Raw genomic sequence first — 22,377 nt, forward strand, 5'->3', positions numbered from 1 at the left:
TGGTAGAAAAGTTGGACATGAGCCAGCAGTGTGCACTTGCTGCCCAGAAGGCTACCTGTATCCTGGGCTGCAACAAAAGAAGGGTAGCCAGCAGGATGAGTTAAGTGTATTTTCCTTTACTCTGCTTTCATGAAGACTCATCCGAAGTATTGCATCCAGGCCTGGGGGCCCCAGCACAAGAAGGGTGTGGAGCTGTTGTATTAGATCCAGAGGAGGGCTGTGAAGATAATCAGAGGTCTTGAGCACGTGTTCCACAAAGAAAGGCTGAGATATCTGGGCTTATTTAGCTCAGAAAAGAGAAGGCTCCGAGGAGACCTCACTGTAGTCTTCCTGTACTTGAGGGAAGCTTGTAATCAGGGAAGAGATAAAGGTGAGGTGTTAGGAAGAAATGATTTACTCAGAGGGCAGTGAAGCTCTGGTACAGACAGCCCAGAGAAGCTGTGGCTGCCCCATCATGGGAGGTGTTCAGGGCCAGCTTGGATGGAGCCCTGGGAGGTCTTACCTGGTAGGTGGAGGCTTGAGTCTTGATGGTCCCTTGATCATCTCCTTAAAGGGACTTGATCTGTCCCCTCCCTTCCAGGCTGTCATTCCAGGAGTCTGTCTGTGGCTTTAACCATGCTTACATGTCCATGCATTGGAACTATGGTATCACTAAGTATACAATTAACAATTTAATCATAGGTTTATTAAGTATTTGAAAGAGCTTGTAATAATATTATACTACAAACTGTATTTGAATTGCTGTCGTTTGGGGATATTTCACTTCATTCAGCTCAAATACTATGAAACAAATAGAATCAACCGTAGTATTCCTGTGAGCCCTCCCTAGTGTAAAATACCCCTTTGCGACTATAGACAGAATATATCTTTGCTTTCTAAAACTGTTGGTTTATGCCTAAACCTCCTGAATGATTTTTAACTAAATAGCAAAAGGCAGTGTAAAATCGTAAAATGCCAGTAAGATCTGAACCGTATCTTCACCTTTTGGGTTATATCTCCAGTAATTGTCACTGGAAAGTAATATTTGATTGAGGAGCTTCTATGCTGTCTAATAAAACCTGTATAAAATTTTAAGCTATAACCATTTCAATTTTCCTTCTCTGGCAGATTGATGAAAAGAATTTTTCACTCTTTGATAGGTAGCTTCCTTAAATTCTTCATGAAAATATATTTTATATATATATGTGTATATTTATATATTTGAAGATCAAATACCACTATTTGCATATAAAAAGTAGTAGATTGTGTAGGTGAAGATAATTTCTCATGCAACCTCAATCATCTTATTCTTGAGAGCTGAAGTTATGATGGAACCGTAGTGAGAAGAGATGCTGAGTGTAGAATTGCTGATGCAATGGTTCTAATATCTGATCTGTTCAGCGCATTTCATTATTTTTTTTATTATGCTCATATGTCAGGGGTATACCAATCTATGAAAATTGTCCTCTATTCCTTCAGAGATGATTTTAACAGATCAGTCCACGTCATTTTAAATTTTGTTTGCTGTTTAGAGTAGTTCATTTTGTTTGATAGTCAAATGCAGAAAAATGATATTTTGTACGGTGACTAAATAGTTCTCTTTAGCGTTCTCTGTGGCAGCTTAGAATAGAACTATTCATTTATATTCAGTCTATTACAGGGGAAAAAAAAAATGATGCTGAAACCTTATAGGAGAAGGCTGACCACTGACTTAGCTGGGATTTCATCCTCTGAACTCAGTGGGAGCAGGACCCCATTTCAGGGTCTTTGATGCAATCAGTTTGACGATCTTATTGAAATAGAGTCAAATTAATCCTAGGAGCCATCCATCCAGTATGATGCTAATCACTTCAGAACAAGAAGATGAACTGAGTCTTTATTGATCAAGCCAGCATGATGACCTTGTCATTTTGATCCCACAAAACCATGGAATATTACTCTGTTCTGAAGCTATTTGAAGAAGTTTATCAAAACACATGTAAAATGTGTTTCTAAGACAAAGCTTAGAAAGACTAGGCAGTTCTCCATAGCTCAGTTACCTAACTCACAAACACTTAGGTTTAAGGGTAGCATCATGTTAGTGCAAAAATAAATTTGCTATCTGACCAAGTACTATGTCCTGTCCGCTTTGGGTTATATGGTTTTAGAGTGCTGCTGTTCTAAATAAGTAAATTAAAAAGAATAAAGAATATTTGAAATATTTTTATTTTGAAATGCTACTTTATTTTTGTAGTTCCTTCAGCACTTGAATTATGTCCTTATTTCTGTATTCTTGCAGGTGTGTTAAGTTTATTAAGTAGGATGGAATTTAAGACACAGGGGCAGTAAGTTAGGACAGTAGCTAATAAGAACTTCTTTACTATGCAAGGTCATGAAACTGTTTCTGGTCTCACGCTTACCTGATCAGTGTGTTTCCAGCAGTAAGGGTTCTGCAGCCGATGGAGGTAGTCAGATTTTTCAGCTTTAATACCTTGATTGATTATTGTACAGTCTCCATCAAGTTAAATATTTAGGCAACTTTCCCAGTAACTGTGTTTTTAAAATGTTTTTCAGACTTTCACATATCCTTTTTGAAATCTTCTTTCTGGGGAGAAAACTGAATCATCCCTTAACGAAATAAAGTTTTTTTTTTTGTTGTTTTGTTTTTTTGTGCCAGCAAGATGATTTTTGTTTCAGGCTTAACACAAAGCTTTGCCAGAAACAAAGAACTGTTATATGTTTTTAACAAGGCAGTAAATTGAGTTGGGATTTTTTTTTTTTCCAACAAATACCCGAATTCATTTGTGACTTAGTTAAAGAACTAAATGCTTTAGGGGTATAGAACTTCCTGTGATTTGTATCTTATTTAGGAACTGTTCACAGAATCACAGAACTGTAGGGGCTGGAAGGGACCTCCAGAGATTGAGTAGGACCACCCTGCTTAGCAGGACTTGTAAACTAAGCAGTCGGAGTAGTGGTCTTTGCAAATCTTGTGGTGTGCACATCTCCAATAGAATGTACAGAATTAAATAAATTTTCAAATAATCTTTCAAGTAAGCAATCCTTTCTTGGTTTAAATTTTTTTTTTATTATTCTTTTTTTTTTTTTTTTTTAATTTTTCAGGAGTAGCCAGAAGATTGCAGAACATCCCCTGTCACAGGGTTGTCATTCAGAACGATATGTCCTGTCTAGTGTCATCTGGTGCTCTATATCAAGACGATGAGGCAGGTTCAGGGTAAAATAATTCAGATGAAGAGTCTTTTTTTCACACAGAGCTATGGCTAACCATTGCAGGCCAAAATCTCTCTCAGAGAGAAGGCAATATTTGCTGATTATAGACAGCTGCAAACTACTACAACTGTAAACTGTATTTGGCCAGGAGTTTTCAATGGAGGCTTGTCCCAAAATTAAATTAAAAAATTAATAAAAATAAAAAATGAAGTGTCCTCAGAATGACTTCTGAAGTTCTCTATTTTTATCTCATTATTCTGTATACTATGTCTTTCCCTGTCCCTCAAATATTTCAACCCTCCTCACTGCCTCTATCAAGTTCACTATCAAGTTCAGACAGGAATTATTTTACCGTTTGGCTATGTTCACAGATAGATACAATATACAAATACCTTACTGAAATGATAACACACATAGCATGGTATCCTGCTTTCTTATTGTCTGTCTTTAGTGAGAATGTCTGAGACTAGAACTGAGTCTTTTCTCACAATTTTTAGTAAGCAATTGCAGAAATCAAACCCTATTTTTCTTCAAATTATTGTTTATAGAATTATTTGTAGTTTTTATTTTGTGCACTGTTAATGTGCTTTATTGGAATAGTTTAAGAAAAAACACCTCTCAATGTGCAAATGGCTAGACTTCAAGGTTTTTTAGGTCATGTTTTTGCTATTTTTGTTTTTATCATCATCCTTCCTGGAATTTTCTTGCTTTCTGGTAGCATTTAATTTGCCTACGTAGCATTATTAAAATTGTACATCAATAACAAGAAATTAATCTTATTAGTATGGTACAGCAAAGTTCCCAAGTCTTGCCTTTTAGAAGCTTCTTGAAATTAGTCTTTTGATATAATCATTAATTAGAGAACTTCCTTGAAGAAACAGATAAGGGAAAATGCGAAATTGCTTTGCTATTCAGTATTTGTCAAAGGCAAAGCTAGTTAGGTTAACAAGCAGGCTAAGTCAACTTAAAGTTTGCCAAGGCGTTTTCTTCACAATGATGAAAGGAATGCTTTGATTCATGCTGTAATGCTTAGAGTAAATGAAGAAATCAAGAAATCATACTTCTAGCCTAGTAACAGCAGTGATTCCAATTTCTAGAACTGTTTTTCATTGAGTCATGCTAGGAATAGTGCAGGCATATGACCAATACAAAGCACTTGCTCTAGAGAAGCTTACAGTGAAACAGCTTTAATAAGAGAAAATAGCAAAAGACAGATTGGCAGTGAGCACTGGCAGGCTCTACAGCAAGTGGAGCTTTTGCGATTGTGCGCCAAGTTCCCAACAGTCTGTTGGCCTATTCAGCAAACTCATTATTAATGTCAGTTATGAAGAAAACAGCTTAATCTTTGGAAGTTCCTTTGATGCCCCAAGGCTGGTGCTTCACTATTCTGTCACTTTCCAGATTGGTCCAAGTTTTCAAAACCGAGCTGAACTAAATGCTTTCACTACTTCTTTGCTGTCAGTTCTGGTTACTTTTAAAACGCTCGCTTGTTTCTCTGGGCTTCTTTCCCGTTCTTTTTGCCCTTCATATTTTGTCAAACTTTTAATTACTGCATATGCCTACCCTCAACAACAGACAAGCTAGATGGAAATTTTCCTAGATTTCTTCCAATATTAAGAAATGGTTTGCAAAATACAAATTGCTTTGCGTTTCTTTCACCTTCTATCAAGTAAGTTTTATTCTACTCAAGCAGCAAGAATCTTAGCGAAAGCAGCTTAGTGGACAGTCAGTGCAATATAATGGAAACATCTTAATTCCTCAGTGCAACCCTTGTTGAATGTGTGTTTGAAGAAAGTGAATCTTTAAGTCTGTGATTATCGGTTAATCAAGCACCAAGATGTTACTGCTGCCACCTCCTCTGGAGCTCAGTAGAAAAAACACTTTGCAAAACATGACTGATCCCCATTTTTCATCTGTATCAGTCCAAAGGTTACTGGTTACCTTTTATTGAGTGTTAGAACAAAATTAATCTCTTTTCTCAACTCCATCAGGTTGTCCTAAGTAGTGTATGTAGCTTTAAGTTTTTGGATGTTTTTTCACTCAAGAAATGGAAGTTGAGTCTGTACAAGTACTTTTCTGCTTGGTCCACTTTGTCAGAGTGTAAGTTAGTGAGTAAGAATGGCTCATGCTTGTGTAAGTTAGTTTGTACTTAATGTAATTTGTGCATGGATTATGAGATCCTGCTTTCGCTATAGTATTGTGAGTTTCTAACCTTGGTTTTCTTTTAAGACAGAATAACACAGGGAAAAAAATATATATATTTTTGTCTCGGGTAAACCAGAGTCTTGTATTTTTAGAAAGATGTGGTGTTTTGTCATAAACTAGGAAAGTAATTTTCTGTAATAATTCAAAGACTTGTTGGAATAAGTTGAAATTAAGAGGGAGAAGATAAAAAGCCTGCTGTGTCCCTTCATTCTGCTGCCTACTCACAGGAGGGAGAAAAAGGTGTAAAGCCTCTGGTGGATTCAGACATGCCTAGTTGTTTCTCTAACATGGTTCTGATCTTGATGGTTATAATGCTGGCATCTCATGCTGCAAGGTACCCATGAGAATCAGTAATAAAATAGGCATCATTGACACGAATAACACTGAGAAATCTTTCTGGGTGCAGTTGCCACTACTTAGGTGAAATATTTTGACTGATGCCGAGCCAGCCTGTGTTTGACATACTATACCAGGACTGGCACTGATTACTGGCTTGTAAACTGTGATGAAAGCTCCTGAATAACAGCTTCCTTAATGACCTGGGTTGCATAACATATCAAGGCGGTAAGATAATGTTGTTAGCTAAATTACTGCACCAGTGTTTCACTGCTGGTGAAATTACCATATTTACGTGCAATAACTCAGCGTTTCAGGAAAATCTTTCCTGTGAACAGATATTTTTGAGCGTTGAGTTACGTTAACTGAAATAAACTGACTCCTGAAAGTATTTTCCTTTTACAGTTTTAATAGATTAACTAGAATACCATATTGCTTATGCCACGTGCTTTATGGAACAGGCTTATCTCCTATGTATTTCCATTTTGAGTGTCATTTGGGCTGTTCATACTCAGAACAACAGCACAAGTCTGGATATTCATAAACATGTGCTAGAATTATACAGGAAGGAATGAATCAGCTTGGAGATTTACAGGAGACAGCTAACATTTTGTAAATCAATCCAAATCAGATCAGTGTTTAAAACTACAATGCTAGAGGTAAAATGATATCTTATTTTCATGCTTCACACCTAGTCCTGGCTTTCTGTTTAATCAGAGAACAGAGCCAGCATTTCATTATTTGTTTCTTAAGGTTTCTGTAAATTTTCCCTGTAATCCTCTAGGAATTGGATTAGCACTCATTCTGCTCCACTTAGTAAAATTTCATACAACTGAAATTGTCAGTGAAGTAAGAAGTACAGATTTGCAGCTTTGAGTTAAAAAGAGAACCCTGGTATTTAGTCATTCTCATTTTAGTTTGGCATTCCTCAAGTCTTATCTGTATTTATTTATTCCAGCATTTCGCTTTAATGCCTTTCAATTGTACCCAGAATCTTGGAAATATTTTTTAATTCGATTTCTTTCTAGCAAATTTTGTTGTTCTTATGTAGCTTTTCTTTAGAGATTAAACCATTTTTTTTTTTTTTTTTTTTTTTTTTGAGGATTGCTGTGCCAAAAAGAACCTGGATTATAAAGATATTGTGATTAATGTAGCACTATATCTTTTCTATCTTATTAACTAAATCCCGAATCTTAACTAGGAAATTATCTTTCTTTGACTATGGTACCTAGCTGCTTCTGGAAGAGCATCTAAAATGCAAATTCAAGAATCCATTATCAGCCTCTTTTTAGACTTCATTTGCTGTAGTTACCCTTATAAGATAGTGTAAGTTTCTGTGTGTGTGTATATATATATTTTTTTTTTCAGCCTGATTTCTCCTAGAATGTCGTATTTGCTGTCCTCTCTGTTGGGAAAAGGAGTGATGTGCTTTCAGAAGTACGTTTTTTTTTTTTTTCTTCTGCAACTGGACTTCTAATTCATCAGAATTCTGTGTTAAATACAGGAGCAGTTGATTAATCTAATCTGATGTATTCATATACTATTACACTGTCATCAGCATATCATTATGCTTCCTGCACTGTGCTATTTGTCACAACAGCACTTCTATTTTTCCAAGACCTTATTTGTAAATGTTCTGTCAAAAGGAAATCTGCTTACAAGAGGAAACGCACAAAAAACTGAGTCATTGTCTAAAAGGTATTTTGACTGGTGAACTGAAGTATCGCTTCTATGGATTAATCACAAGTACTTATTAACTAGTTTTTAAGTCGTAGACAGTTTTGGGTTGCCTTTCTACAGCCTGAGCTTCATCTGAGTGTTTCATCTAGATTGGTCTTTGGGTACCAACATGTAGGAACAATACGTCCTGTGGTTTTCTCTTATGGTGATACAGGAAATGAACACATGAGTTACTCATGCATTCCAAAGAATTATGTTTATTTGCATTTAGATATGATCCTTGGGCTAAGAGAATTGCAGATTTTAGCATTTTGTCTGCAGCAAGCTTGCAAAAGTTTGTCACCCACTGTTGTGATTTTGTATGCAGCCACACTTGTACTTTTCTCTCTGTCAGAAATAGCAATGTCATAATATCAGTATGTATACGTGAAAGTAAGAATTTGTTTAAAATAGAGCTGCAAGAAATTGAAGAATTTACCAGGCAAGGAAAGCTTTTTCCTTTTACACACAAACATGCTTGAAGCCTCAATTATTGGAAATATCTGTATTCAGCAGAGAAATCTGACAGAAGAAGAGAAGACATATTCAAGGCCAAGTGTTTAAAAGATAATAAGACATAAGATAATAAACATAAGATGAAAAAGCTGGGATTTTAATAGCTAAAACAGATATTGGCCATGCTCAGTTATTCTTTCCATCCAAACTAAGCTGATAAGACTCAGTTTCTGTGGAAGTATAGCTAGACTGACTTTTCAGAGTGAACTCTCTAGGGAGCAGCTTTCTACTGATTTCAAACTTCTTTAGTTGTGAACGTAGTAAAACTATTATGTACGTTAAACTCATGCACATTAAAGCCTTTTTGTGTTTAAGCAGAAGGTCACCTCTGTAGGTGACAGCAGCACCTGTTAGTTGTGTGTGAACTGCTGCATCCAGGTGTGGCGAGGGATCAGGCAGTGCTGGCCAAATGCAATGCTAATCAAAGAAAGCTCCAAGCCATTGTATGAAAACAGATCCAGCTCTGCATGAGCCCTGCAGCACAGTTCTGCCCTACACTAATCTTGCTTGAGGATGAGGAGTGGCAAGTTGTTGGGTTAGGAAAAACTGGGCTGAGATCAGTGTCAGGATATTTTATTTTTTGGTGAATTCTTATGACTTTACAGTTCTGAAAAATGTGGGCCTGGAATGATCTCCAGGTTTTCCTTTATATGTGTGTGTCCTTTTAATCCTTGAATTGACACATATCTTCAAAAACTTGACAGTGCCACAGATTTCAATAGGGGGCAAGCTTTCTATGTTTCTTTTTTGTATTTCTGAACATGATTCAACGGAAGAGTTATTTAATCCCATATTACTTACAAGTGCTCTGAGGCACGGTGCAGTATCTCATTAGGTCAGAATCACAGATAGTTCCTGGGAGAGCCCCTTTTTTCTGCGTATGAAGATAAGAGGATTGAGTGGCTAAATATATATTTTTTTTAAAAATCGTGCTGAAAACTAACCCTTCTATTTAGCTTAAGAATGGCAGTAATTGGGACAAGAGAGCAAAAACCAGTCGCGGTTTAACATTAATATTTGAGATTTGATCATCTTATTCAAGCTCCACTTTAATTTGGAATTAAACTATTAAGAATGAGTATTTGCAAGTAGAATGAGAATTTGGATATCGCAAATTTTTTTTCGTAGGATGATTTTTAGGTATCTAAACACTTGATAGGATCTGCATCAATGTTTACCTAAGCTGGCTTAAGCAATCAGGGCACGCCATCCAGCTCAGCAGAAGTCATATGTTATTAGGGCACAAAAATTACAAGCTACAGCAGCCCACATTAAGATATATTATTGCTGAAAGCACTCTTAATATTCCTTAATACATTAGACAGTAAATAACAACACATCATCACCAGCAAAGCCACCCATACTAGAGGGACAAGCAAAAGCTCTTCAATTACTTTGTCATGGTTTGTCACTTCCTTTAGTTTGTCAGATCTCTCAGGTTCACAGAAGATAGGAAGAGAGGGTGCTTTTTCTTCCCCATTCATCATCCCTGTTCCAAGCGTGGATTGGATGCATCTGGAAAAGAAAACACATAGCCATTCTCTTTATCTGATTATAGCAAGAAATACTTTTGTTAATTACTGTTTACAATGCATTTCTGTCAGTAAGAGCTGTTTGTTCTTTAAATAATTGCTTTTTATGAAAACATAAATAAGAAAGCATGGACTTGAAATGCTCGAAATGAGGAATGTATTTTGCCTTCAGTCCTCGTTTAAGTCTCTCACTGGACTTCAATCTGTAATGTGAAGAATAAATGAAGTTTTTAACCATTATATAAGTACATATTTACCATCTCAAGATTTGGACTGGAATCTGATGACAACTTTGTGTATATGTATAGTTCTTACCAGACTTCTTATTCAACAAGAATTTCATGAGAGAAATATTTTTCTTTCTGGCTGCCTAAAGTAAAAACAAAAACAACTTAATGTATTAGCCAGAAAGAAATTCAGAACACATCTGTTTAGCACAAATGTTATTTTTTCCCCAATAAAAACATGTTGCTAAGTGTGTCTGACAACAATATACTTGGGAGAGTATTTGTCTTTTGGTATTGCTGTATTCCATTTATCACATCTGGAAGCACTCACAGGCTACCAAATTATGGCATCAACATGATCTTACTTCATCAACAGTATTGTTACTTTATTTTTGAAGTCATTACGATGCAACCTACCATGTTATTATAAAATAATAAGAGTCTAAAGGAACATTTTCAAAAAATATCATTAATAAAGATAAAATTAATAATCTATTTTTTAGAATACTTGTGTTTATGATTCCCAAAATCATAGTCACAGTTAATGATCAGAAGTTGACTCATCTGTGGGTAATTTGGAACTGAATATGGGAAACTCGGTTTGTATACTTATCCTGCTGCTATGATTTATAGCGTTGGTATCAGTTGTGAGATACGTTTTCAAAAGGTTGAGAATGATTATCAAATAAGTTTTAAATCCTTTTAGTAGTATTTTGGAAACTTAACTACTTTAAGTGTCCTATTTTTTTTTTTTTTTTTTTTTACTTGAAGCATGAATCAATTCTGTGTCTGTAATATCTGTTATTCATTCCAGTGGACTCCCATTCATTAAAAAGAAATCAAACCCTCCTCATCTTTTTTTAAAAATGCTTGTAACTGTTGCAGTTCTTATTTCTGGACCTACTGGTATTAGCATCCTGTGATTTTTACACTGACCTTATATAACACTCGTTTCTGACCTGCCATGGCTTTCAAGCTTTGTGACATTTCTGTCTGCAACAGCATAGATAGAGATCTTTCCTAACACAAATGTATGGAAGCTGTTTCTGCTGTAGTTAATATTTAGCTTTCTTTTCAGTATTTATAACAGACTGTTCTAGGGAAGGAACCTTTCATTTTTGAAAAGAGTAGGCAAAGAACATCTCTCTGGTAGAATCATTACTGATTTTGACAGTTTTATTTCCTTATTAGTGCATCTCACTCCAGTGAGATATCTCCTCTCCAGAGGAGGACATTTTATGGCATGCTAAGTATCTTAGTTGGCATAAAAACAGTACAACAGGGCTAAATCTGTTGTTTAAAATACTGAAAAATACTATGTTTCACAGTAGGACAGTGCATAAATGAACTGTTAGTTACATGTAATAATTTTCTTGGCTTTGACTTCAAATTCTGTAGCTGTAAGAGCATTCGCGATATCCATTCTGAAGATGTTAGTTTCTAATCTGTTTGTGATAGTAGAGCTGACTGGAGATATTTTTTAGCTGTGATAAGGGTTAATTCATGGAAGAAAGAATGAAGAAAAGGGCTTCTCAGGAGCTCTTGTAAGCTAGCTTTCCATCTTAATTGAAGTGATCAGCAAATTAACTTTCTATTATTTGTATACAAGCTATAGTTGTACTAGGCTAGGTGAAAAAAGTCCACAGAAGTACCAAATACTGCCCAACATCATTGGACAAATTAAAACACCGAAAATGGTTAATATGATCTCATTTTACCATGTCAGAGCCATTAAGAAAGTGTATTTATTAGTTAATTTTCTTTTAACGTTTGACTTCAGAACCTTTCAAAATAATTTATTTCAGCTTTCCCTGTAGTGATCAAATGAACTGGGCACAAACAGGGAAAATATTTCCATCCGTCCTAATTTTCACTTTTCATCCTTTTCCAGTTGTGAGATGTGTGCCTTTCTGTTTGATCTGTGATGTCTGTTGGAAAGGCCAAGAGATGTGTGAATAGATAATGCTGAGAGATCACTTCATCTGTTTCACCACGGGGAATGGCAGACGTGGCCATATCTGAGAGTTGTAAAGCCCGTTCTAAAGAAAGAATTTAGTCTTGACCTCTTAGCAATCATCACATGTGGTCCATTTAGTGAAGCTTTGCAAATTCTGCAGAAAAATAAAAGATTTCTAAGAGTAATGAAACAAAATCTGTAGTCTGTAGTTTACAGAGGATTGTATCTTCATGGCTGTGCTTTCATCTATTTATTATGCCCTGCTTTGACTCAAATGTTTTCACCATTACACCAGTTTTAAATATGTTAAAGAGGAGACTTTTCTGTCTTGTCAAAAGTAGAGTACCACTTTTTTTTCTCCCACCAGTATTGTTGCCCTACTGTAGACGTTTCAGAGGCCATACCATTAAATTTATTTTCAAGGCTTTTTTAAATTAACTCTTATTGCAAGTTTACAAATCCTGATTGTACCATGAAACTGATTGCACAAGATAATTAAGAAGGACTTCTTTCATTGTTGAGATGATTTTTTTTATTGGGGTAGAAAACATGGTAGGACAACAATTCGGCTGAAGAAGTTATGGGCTAGGTAGAACAGTTAAATAGAATATATGCTTGAAGTGACAGCCTTGGTGTACAGAGAGTTGATTCACAGCACTGCTTAAGCATAGAACCAAAGTCCTAGAAATTACTGTTTTAATTGAAACTTTTCTGATGTAAGCCGGCTCGAACAGTTATTTATTATTAGTCATAACTTTCTCTGATGCCTCAAAGTATACAGAAACCCTGCAATTAAGAGTTTTTTTTTTTTTTCTTCACAAATTTGCCAGCAAAGGATGGAGAGCTCAGCAAGCTGTCAGCCATCCTCGTTCTGAATTCTGTAAAAGGCAGCAGCAACCAGACTGAAATCCAAGGTTAAGTGTGCAATGTGCCAGGTGACAAAAGAAAACAATGTTACATCCTTTCTCTGGGATTCCTTAATTGCATGTCCTCTTCTTGCAATATTCATTTTACCTGTACGCTCTTGAGGAAGTTCTGTATTCTTTTATGGTCATGAATAGTGTTTTTTTTCCCTCTACAACCTCATTCACATGGACTATTTTGGAATATTTATTTCATAGATCATGAAATGTGGAAAATATGATCCTTTAAGCAGAGAACAATGTTCTGCCATCCTTGTATTTCAGTTGTTTCACTAAATGTTTTTCCCAAAATAGGTGATATAAAAATGCTTGAGAGGAAATTAATTTCAACTAAGTAATGGGGCTCATTTTAGAGCCTCTTTCTCTGGCTGGGAAAGAAGGTATCAGTTAGAGGGCAAATTGAACAAATTCACACTAAGTGCACCTGAACATGATTTTTTTTTCCCATTTGCTTCCTTAGCATATTCAAAGTGGTTCTTTTCTTATAGATTTTTACATGACACAAAATATAGCTATACATCTCTTTCTCCTCCTCTTCGGGAGGAAAGCATGTGGACTCTCAAGTTTTAATAAATGATTAAAACTGTGTTATAATGTTAATTTCTTTTACTGTGTGTTGTTTACAAATGAGACAAAATGTGATGTGGAGAGACAGTGTTTGGAGAGGCTATTTTGAGAAAAGTAAAAATAAAAATTAAGTTTATTCATGGTCTGGACAAATTAACTTTTAGATCCCACAGATATCTTGCACATCTTTATTATTCATTCTTGTGGTGAAGAGTTTCAGTGTGCTGAGGAAGTAGAAGGCCTTCCTCCTTGAGCTTTGCTGAATCTTTGTCTTATTGTGAGACAGAACATAGAGAATTTAAAAAGGAAAGGAACAGGTGCTTGAACTCGAATAAAAAGCTGTTATAAAGATATGAAAAAAAGAAACCCAAATAAACAACAACCTGTATTAAATCTTCTATGTTGCTGAGGAAATTAGCAAAATAATTTTACATAATTTGGAGCTTTCTAATATAATTTTTATTTTGTTGATTTACATAATATTGCCCCTCAAGAAGAAGTAGGGATGATAGGTGTTTTGATTTTGGTCTGAGATCTTTTGGGCAGCTGAAGGGGAGGAGGCATCATGGAAAAAATAAAAGGACTTCATTAGTGAGCTACAGCAGTAGAAACGCTGCTAGTGTATAAGAATCTTTTCTTCATGTTTCTTGCATATTTTCCAATATCTGTACACAAAATGTTTTGACATAATAGTGGTAGTATGTCTTTCTGCACATGCAATGATATTTCCTCCACAATTAGTTATTTTACATCAGTCACATTATGCAGTCAAAATTAATGAATCACTTTGTAACAATATAGAGAAGTCGTATATGTATTTACTCTTTCAGATTGCTTTGTAAATGGCTTTACTGATGAAAAATATCTAGTAGTACAGCTCACCCAATGCTTAGTCTCAGTAATTGTTTTGCTTTTTATGTAACCTTATATCAGCTCGCTAATCCAGAGATCTGTTCTTTTAAGTAGCTGCTCAGTGTTAGCGCTTTATCAATATTTTGTGTGTTATATGAAATATCATAGTGATTATACAGCCTCAGAGAACAGGGTCATATAGTCTTCATGAATTACTTACAAGCCTATATGAAATGGACCACAGCTTGCTATTCCTTGGTAACTGCAGAAACAGGAAATAAATGTAGTTCTCTTTTAAAGGGGTGCATATTTCCTTGGACTAAGTTAGTTAGATCTACACTGACATGGTGATACAGAAAAGTGATTCTTTGCTCATTTTTTTTGCACACTTCTGCTCTTTTTAATTACATGCTTTAAAACTCACTGCGATGACAAGTGTTAACTTCCTGCAGTTTTGCACTCTGTTGTGTCATCCGGAGAAAACTAGCAGCAGTTGTGTCCAAAAGAAAAGGCCATATGAAGTGACAACTTGTGCTGGCCTGCAGGAGCTTGGTCATGTTAACTCCCTAATGGAGAAGCTAAAATATGTCACCATTGTACCAATCAGTCCAGATGGAGAGAACAGTGTTTCCTCCAGTTGAATGTTTTGAGCATTTAAAAAATGTATTACTGCAGCTTTCATTATTTTCTGTAAGTGGTAATAATCTTGAATTTAGATATTGCTGTTTGTTGTTCTCATTTGACAATTTTAAAGGAATTCAGCAAAGGAAGAGTGAAGGATAAATTGCTAATATGCATTCAAAATTCATTGCTATTTTTCCATGCTTCAGGAGCCTTCCAGACAGCACATACTTGCACCCTATGAACAGAAAGAAGTATTGAAGCAATCTTTTTCAGTGATGGAGCTACTTGCAAAAACACACTAAAAATACCTTCCTGTGTGCTGAGACTCCTAACTGTAAGAGAAAAATAAAATGTGCAAGATGTAGAATTTTCTTAAGACCTGAGCTATGAGGTAAGTTTCTCCAGGACCTTAGTGAACTTTCATCTTTTTACAAGAAATTCTGTGTTTAGGCACTCAAAATGTTTCTACTATGTAATAATCGTAAGACTATCAATATTTAAAATCTACTTGTGGTCAGTGTTTTTTTTTTTATCTTTTTATCTGGCAGAGGACTCCTGAGGTAGAAAGGATGAACAATTCCATTCTGTCTTCCTTTTAGTCATAAGGAATTTTCTTTGTCAGGATTTATTAAGCATTTTGCAGCACTTTGAATGCTATTTGAATGCTATTGTTTGCCTTTTTTTTTTTAGTAGGTAATGGAAAGAAGTGAAGCTGATGTTAGCTGGTACGTAGATGTTTCCAAATCGATATAAAATCAAGGAAGTGAAAATATATGCTGCAAACTGATTGAATTAAATGCACATCTTAAGAAAAACAGAAAATAATTTATTAATCTCGAAGTAGCTGGTGCTCTTGGAAATCATCCTTATTAAGGTCATTCGTAGGCCTTCCTCCTGCAGAACGTGTTCTGCTTTGATATTGCATGGCAACTCCACTATGAGAGCATCAAAGTTTATTCACAAGTGCTCTGTAGACTTCTCTAAGAGAATGTGCTTGTCTCCTCTTGGGAAAGGAAATCCTGTATAGAGATGTGCGATATTTCAGTTGTTTCTTAATGTGCTCTTTCAAATACTATAAGCATGCTCAGTTTTTAATCTTGTCTGTCAGGTATCTGTGACAGAAAAATAAACGTTACATTCCCAAAACACGGGAGGTAACCAGATGAGGAGAGCAATATCTGTTTTCAGATGCTGAAATTGAAGATGTGGATAGAGTGAGACTGTAATGTATGAGGATGACAAAATGTGGGTAAGAAGAAAGCAGATAGGCTGACCTTAAATTCCGCATGGCTGAGGGGAATGTCTACATCTTTGGTCACTTGTGTTGTCATTTCAGGCAAAAAAGCACCACTGCTACACGTGAAACTGAAACAAGCGAGGCAGTAGGTGAAAGACACAGGTAAAACAGACTCTATCTACTACTATTTCTTTTTCATTCTGTATTTTAAGTGATTCAGAAAGAGATAGGGAGTTAAAAATCCTCCAACAGACATTAGGAATCTGAAGGCATTCATGAAATATTTAGGTGTGTGTGTCTCTGCTCATCACTCTTTACCCTTCCAACTGTCCTCATTTCTGTAGTTTCTATTCAGATTTTATGCATAGGTTACTCCAGGTAACAGAGTGAAAATGTTACCCGGTAAAAAGTCAAGGTTTTTTTGGTTGTTACCGTAGAGTGCATTCTTAAAAATTACTTCAACTGTAAGGACTTCAATTCAGTTAATTTTCTTTCTATTTCCTACAGTCTTGTGCATTTTAATACTATTTACAGTTGATTAAATGCTAAGCAGCAATGACATCAATAAGATTTTCATTTACTTAAGGCATATTGCAAGTAGCTCTATCATGGAAATAGACTTGGAATACTTCTGTATTTGTATTTTTTTTATGTGCCGTAAGAATGAGTGAGAAAAATCAGTTGCACTGATGAGGAGAACTTGGAATTACAGTAATATCAAAATATGCTCAGAAACCTAGCGCCTATGCTCTGTTAGGTAAGATTGAGAGATTACATACCATTTTTAATGCAATTAAGTAATTTGGAACAGTGCATTTGTAGTGAAAATGCTAAGTCACAGCCTGAAGCAGTGATGCAGCACCTGGTGGGAAGGTAGGGCTAACCCAGGGGAACTCAGGTGCATGTAGTGCAGCTGAATGATTGGAAGGGCAGGAGCCAGGACCCACCCTTACCCAGACTTCATTTAAGGGTTGGAAGTGGAAGTAAGGGGATCTTGCTGCAGATCCCTGCCTACCTGAGGGCTTTTGAAGGTAAGCAGCTCTTCTCTTTCATTTCTGCATCCGTGGTTGCTGCACTTGGGCTCGTGATTTGCTGTAGCCAGAGACTTTGCCACCCTGCTATTACTGTGGCACTTCCCATCCTGTTATAGCATTACAGCATTCAGAAAGCTGTTCAGGTACTTCTTACATAAACAGATCTTGTATATATACTTGTTAGTTAAGTTCTTGGAATGAAAGTGGAGTGCAACAAATAGTATCATAGCATGCTGAAGGATACTGTTTCTGAACTATTTGATGTTTATGGAGAAGACTTAACAGTATTAACAGTAGTTTTATGTAAATGTGGGCTGGTCTAGGAATGTATCTTGAGGGAGCGGGGTAGATAAAATTGTCAAAATGCACAAGTGTTAGCGTACAAAAAACTTTGGCTTCTGAATGCTTGATGTGACCTGATTTAAGTGAAGTCACTAGGTGTAAGAAAATCACTAGGAGCCAACACATGTGAGCAAGCAACTTACAGCTATGAAAATCAATTGGCAGAGCACATCAGCAATTTGGATGTGTCCTTTTTGCAGGACACGATACAGCCTTCCAAAGAGATAGGCAAGTGGGGAGCATTCCTGCAAAAAATAATGCAAGTCCAGGAATAGTCTGGTTTATAGTGAGCACTTTTGAACAATTTATGCACTATGAATTTTTTATGCCTCTTATGGCAAGTAATATTATTTGCTTTACAGTAAGTGGGTGTTTTCAAAATCATTCAGCAGCTAGTTCTAATTAATCTAAAAATAGTATTGTGTTTTGTTTTGTTTTGTTTTTTTTTTTTGCTATTTTATTTATATAGACAGGGCTGAAGTGCACCTTTGGGAAAGATTGGGAAAAATATCTAAGGATGACAAAATGGGAATTGCATTTGATCTGTTTTCTAGGTTCTGTCTCCTCAGTAATCTCAGGTATACAGCTAAACCTGCTTTTTAGTATGCAATTTTATTTATTTAATTAACACAGCTTTTAGTCTTCCTTTTTCATCTCAGGAGGAACAAATAAAATTTTTTAAAAGTTTTTTTAGAGATCTCTTTGGTACGTGCCATTTGTACCCATTCTGGGCTTTGTCTGGTACCATCTCTAATATCCTGTGGGAGCATATCTCCAAGTTTATAATCAGTAAGATACTGGGAAGATCTCCAAGGGTCTTATAAGTTATAGTTGCCCATCCTGAGTACTTAGAGCTTCTGGCTGGGCTTTTTCATGCCCTCCTGACTTAAAATATGAACCTATAATTGTAATAATGAAAACTAGGCACCTGAAACTATTTAAATTTCTCTCATTACACTTCAAAATCATCTGGATAGCCAATAGAAGATGATATGAGGGAAATTTCCTGAGGCCTGGATGTGCATGCAGAGTGAAAGAAGAAATAAGGGACAGCAGAAAATGAATAATACATAAAACGCTTCTGTGTGGATCAAAGAAAGGAAAGGGGAAATGGTAAAAAACAGGGAGAACATTTTCACCCTTTACTACTTTTCTCTGCACAGGTGTTCACGGTTTCCATGGAAACTTGAATATAGTCTGTTTTGAGGGGTGGGAAGTAGCGTTTATTCCATTTCTGTTTAACTGCCATAAATGCAATGGAAAAATTGATAGGTGGTTTCTGTTTTGCATGATTAGACCAGCTACTTCCACCAACAGCACTCACTCAAACCAACAGATCTATTGAACCTTGTGGTTAAATAATGAATATACTTTATTTTTACATATCACAGGAGCAGTTGTAGTCATAAAACAAGCCTAAGAGGTATCAGGAGTTAAAATTGAGTTTGTCTTTCATCTCAGTAGGTGATGCACTTAGATTATACTGGTTAAATGGATTTCTTCAAATGTATTCATCTACAATTTTCACTGTGTTTATGCAAAATTATTGTTTTCTTTAAAGAACTCTATTTTGTTTTGCAGTATCTACTATTAGGTAAAGAGGAAACTAGTTTTTGTTATGGTATTTTGTTGTCCAGTGAATAATACTGAGAAGATTGATGGAAATGAAATAAAAATATGCTATGCAAAATGAGATGTGTGCTTTTGAATTTATCTCATACACACCAATTATTTGTGTGTACTTCATTTGTTCTGAGGCAGGCTACCTGTGGTTGCAGCTACACAGATGCTATCATCCTGAAGAGGCTGGCAGTTACTTTGACATTATCACTTGTTGATTTTACAATTAAAATCACAACTGAGAGATTTTTTTTTTCCTAGCTTTTCAATGGAAGTAAGAATTATGAAATAGAAGGCGTTGATTATGAATAGACAATTTGTTAAGCTACTATCTGCACAACTGATGGCACAGAAAGTGCTGAAATAAACAGTAGCTTCACAATGCTGTTGTAGACACACAAACCCAATTCCTACAAGTCCCCAGGAGCAAAATACGGAATTAACTGTATCACAGGGAAAAACAGGCAGTCCTTCATGTGGGGAAGTATGTAAATTGTGTTCCACATGTGGATAAGGACAGCGTAATGCTAAGAAGGTGATGACGTTCCTGCTTTTTGTTCCAAGAAGTATGTATTTTGTTTTTTTATTAAGTGGTCATTAGTATGAAGTGCTTTTAAAAATATATATACTTCAGCAAAGAGTGGGATTCCTTCTTCTGAACTGAGTCTGGAAATAAGAAGTAATACAAGGCACAGGCAAATTAATAAAGCATGATGTTGGTGGGAAAGTACAGGAGGAGCAGGGCTGCACTGCATTAGACAACCCTAGGAATTTGGAATGGCAGTGATCTAAAACAGTGATCTGCTAAAAATCATCCTTATGCTCAAATGCATACCCACTCCGATGTGCCTGCTCAAATTTTGCTCACAATCCAACTGCTGGATGTCAGCCACCATATGGCATTGCTTACTCAGCTTCACATGGACACAGATGTGATACCAATTTCCGTTCATGGCTGAAAGCAGCTACAAGATGTTGGGTTTAGATTTCTATAAGAACTCCAAACTGTAGTAGCTCAGTTCCATTTGATTATGGCAAAAGGAATGTTGTTCTTTGTTTTTTTTTTTTTCCCCCCCTTATTATTTATCTGTTTTCATTTAAAAACAAACAAACAAAAAAACTCACTACTGGCAATTTTCAAAATGGAAAAAATGCTGTTCTGTACATGCATTATTGTTCAGGATTAATGGGTTTGTTTTTCACTACAAATACACACTTAGATTAATTTGTCTTTTGAAAGATAATAGGTGACTATAAAATAATACTGAATACATGAAAAGTTTTTTGAGATTAGATCCAAAATGCTAATTCAATTCTCATTATTAACACTAAATAAGTATGGTGTGTATACCATAATTTATTTAAATGATAAACTAAAACATTTCATTACATTTTTATGATCCTGGAGTCACTGTTTCTCTGTCTTTCTTTCTGTCTTTCTCCCTTCCTTTTCTTCCCAAATACATAGTTTTATATATGTATGCGTACATTTTGGTAATAGTCATATGTGTAAGTATATACATATAGTATACTGCCTTCAATTCTATTCTATATCAGTGGAATTGTTGCTGTGATGGTTTTAACATGTGGTTTTTGACGGTCATCCCTAAAGTCCATGAAAAGGACGTCTTTTATTTCCATACACTCATAGAATTGCTTGAGTTGCAATAGACTCTTAAAGGACATCCACACCAATTAGCCTGTCATGAGCAGGGGCACCTACAGCTTGATCAGGTTGCACAGGTGTTTGCAGGCAGACTGTTTGTTCACACAATTTATTGACATCAGTGTGTAGATTGAAGGTCCCAGAGATAGTGAAGTCTCTCCAAGTTTTTGAGTGGTCACTCTGGATGTTAACAATTCTCTGTTGTAAGCCTCCTCTCAGCACTCTCTTCAGTTGCACCATCAGGTTCCCCAAAATGTGGCTTAGCAGTGGAGAAAATGTGAGGGAGCAATACCTCACACATACTATACGGCTGTTGAGCAGTGTCTGCTGTGTGTCCAGTGTGCTCAGTCCTAGCCTCACCCTCACCAAGGGAGTGCTGGGATGGGCAAGTTTTCCACCTTGCCCTTAGTGAGCGCAACATTATTGATGCCTTTTGCTTGGTGCTGCAGCTGATAGTGATTATGTCAGATTCCGTGCATAATGACCACCCAGGCCATACTGGTTCCTGTGATGGAAAGGCATGGTGAAAATCAGTGGCTACAAGACTGCTGTCATCACCGGCTGCAGCTCTGGGGAGACCATCCCACAGAGAGCATTGCTTCTCCTTGCAGCAGGCTGCGTCCTGCCTGCCCTATTTTTCCTTCTGGTAGCTGATCATCCTCTGCCACAGCTCTGAGTCCCATCAGTGCATCTTTAAATGTGAAGATCTCTTCCTGTGTCACTGGAGACCTCTTCCAAGGTCAGACTTCCTGTGAGTTGATCTCATAGCTCACTGAACTTGAGCAGCACTGGCTGGATTTGGCACAAGGCGCTGGAAGATGTTGAGCAGGCTAGCTGTTCAGAATGCTGGAAACAAGATAAACATCCTCAGGTGTCTTGTTGTAGCCTAAGAGGAAGTGGTTCAGGTATTTCTTCTCCAAGCAGCAGCACAAGTACTGCAGGGGATCATTTTCCCCCGTAGGGGAAATTCCTTTTGTGTCAGGTTTGACTGGGCTATGGTCATCAGGCGGTTAGAAAATAATGGGTGTGATTGGAACTACAGAGTAGAGTTATTGTGTTTAGTATCGCACAGGTTCACTGAAACAACTAATGTACTATGTTTCAGAATATTGTTTCCTAAGTAATATTGGCAGAAAATGTCTGGATCCCATGGACTGGAGGCTTGAACACTTAATAGAGGATGTTGTTCTTGTTGAAGTTGTTTTAATTAAAACTTTCATGAGCATTAAAATGAATAAATATAAATAAAAATGAAGTGGGTAATAGCACTAAACAAGATGACAGATGCTACATACTAGTCACATAGATTACTGAATTATTGGAAACAACACTCTGAAGATGAGGGCAAAGATCAAATGCAGTATCACAATAAAAACAGAAAGCTGCCTCTACGAAAAACGTCTGACAGAGCAGTTCTGACTCACCAATCTGATAAGAGTATTTTGTGAATTTGTTCATAAAAAAAGCCCAATGAAATAGCAACATTTTAAAAATGAAAGGAATACAAATATAATAAAAAAGCAAAAATCAGAATTCACAGAATTTTTTCATGTGTTAACAAGTGAAAAACATCGCGGCCACAGTCAGTAAGGAATACATTAACTTTAAAAATGTTTGATATTGAAAATACCTCTTAAAAACCTGTACCTTTAGTTGACATTCCAAGAACTTCACACTGTCACAGTCTTGAATCATCTTTTGAAGATCTGAAGTACACAGTTAAGATATTCTCTTAACGTGCATAAGTTTTAAACAGGAAAGCATGCATGCACACACGGAGAATTTCTGGTTGATATATTTTATGTTTCACTGAAGTATACTTCAGTATGCT

This window comes from Lagopus leucura, unplaced genomic scaffold (genome assembly GCF_019238085.1).
Source record: "Lagopus leucura isolate 7727_CA_CO unplaced genomic scaffold, USGS_WTPT01 Super-Scaffold_739, whole genome shotgun sequence".
Taxonomy (NCBI): Eukaryota; Metazoa; Chordata; class Aves; order Galliformes; family Phasianidae; genus Lagopus; species Lagopus leucura.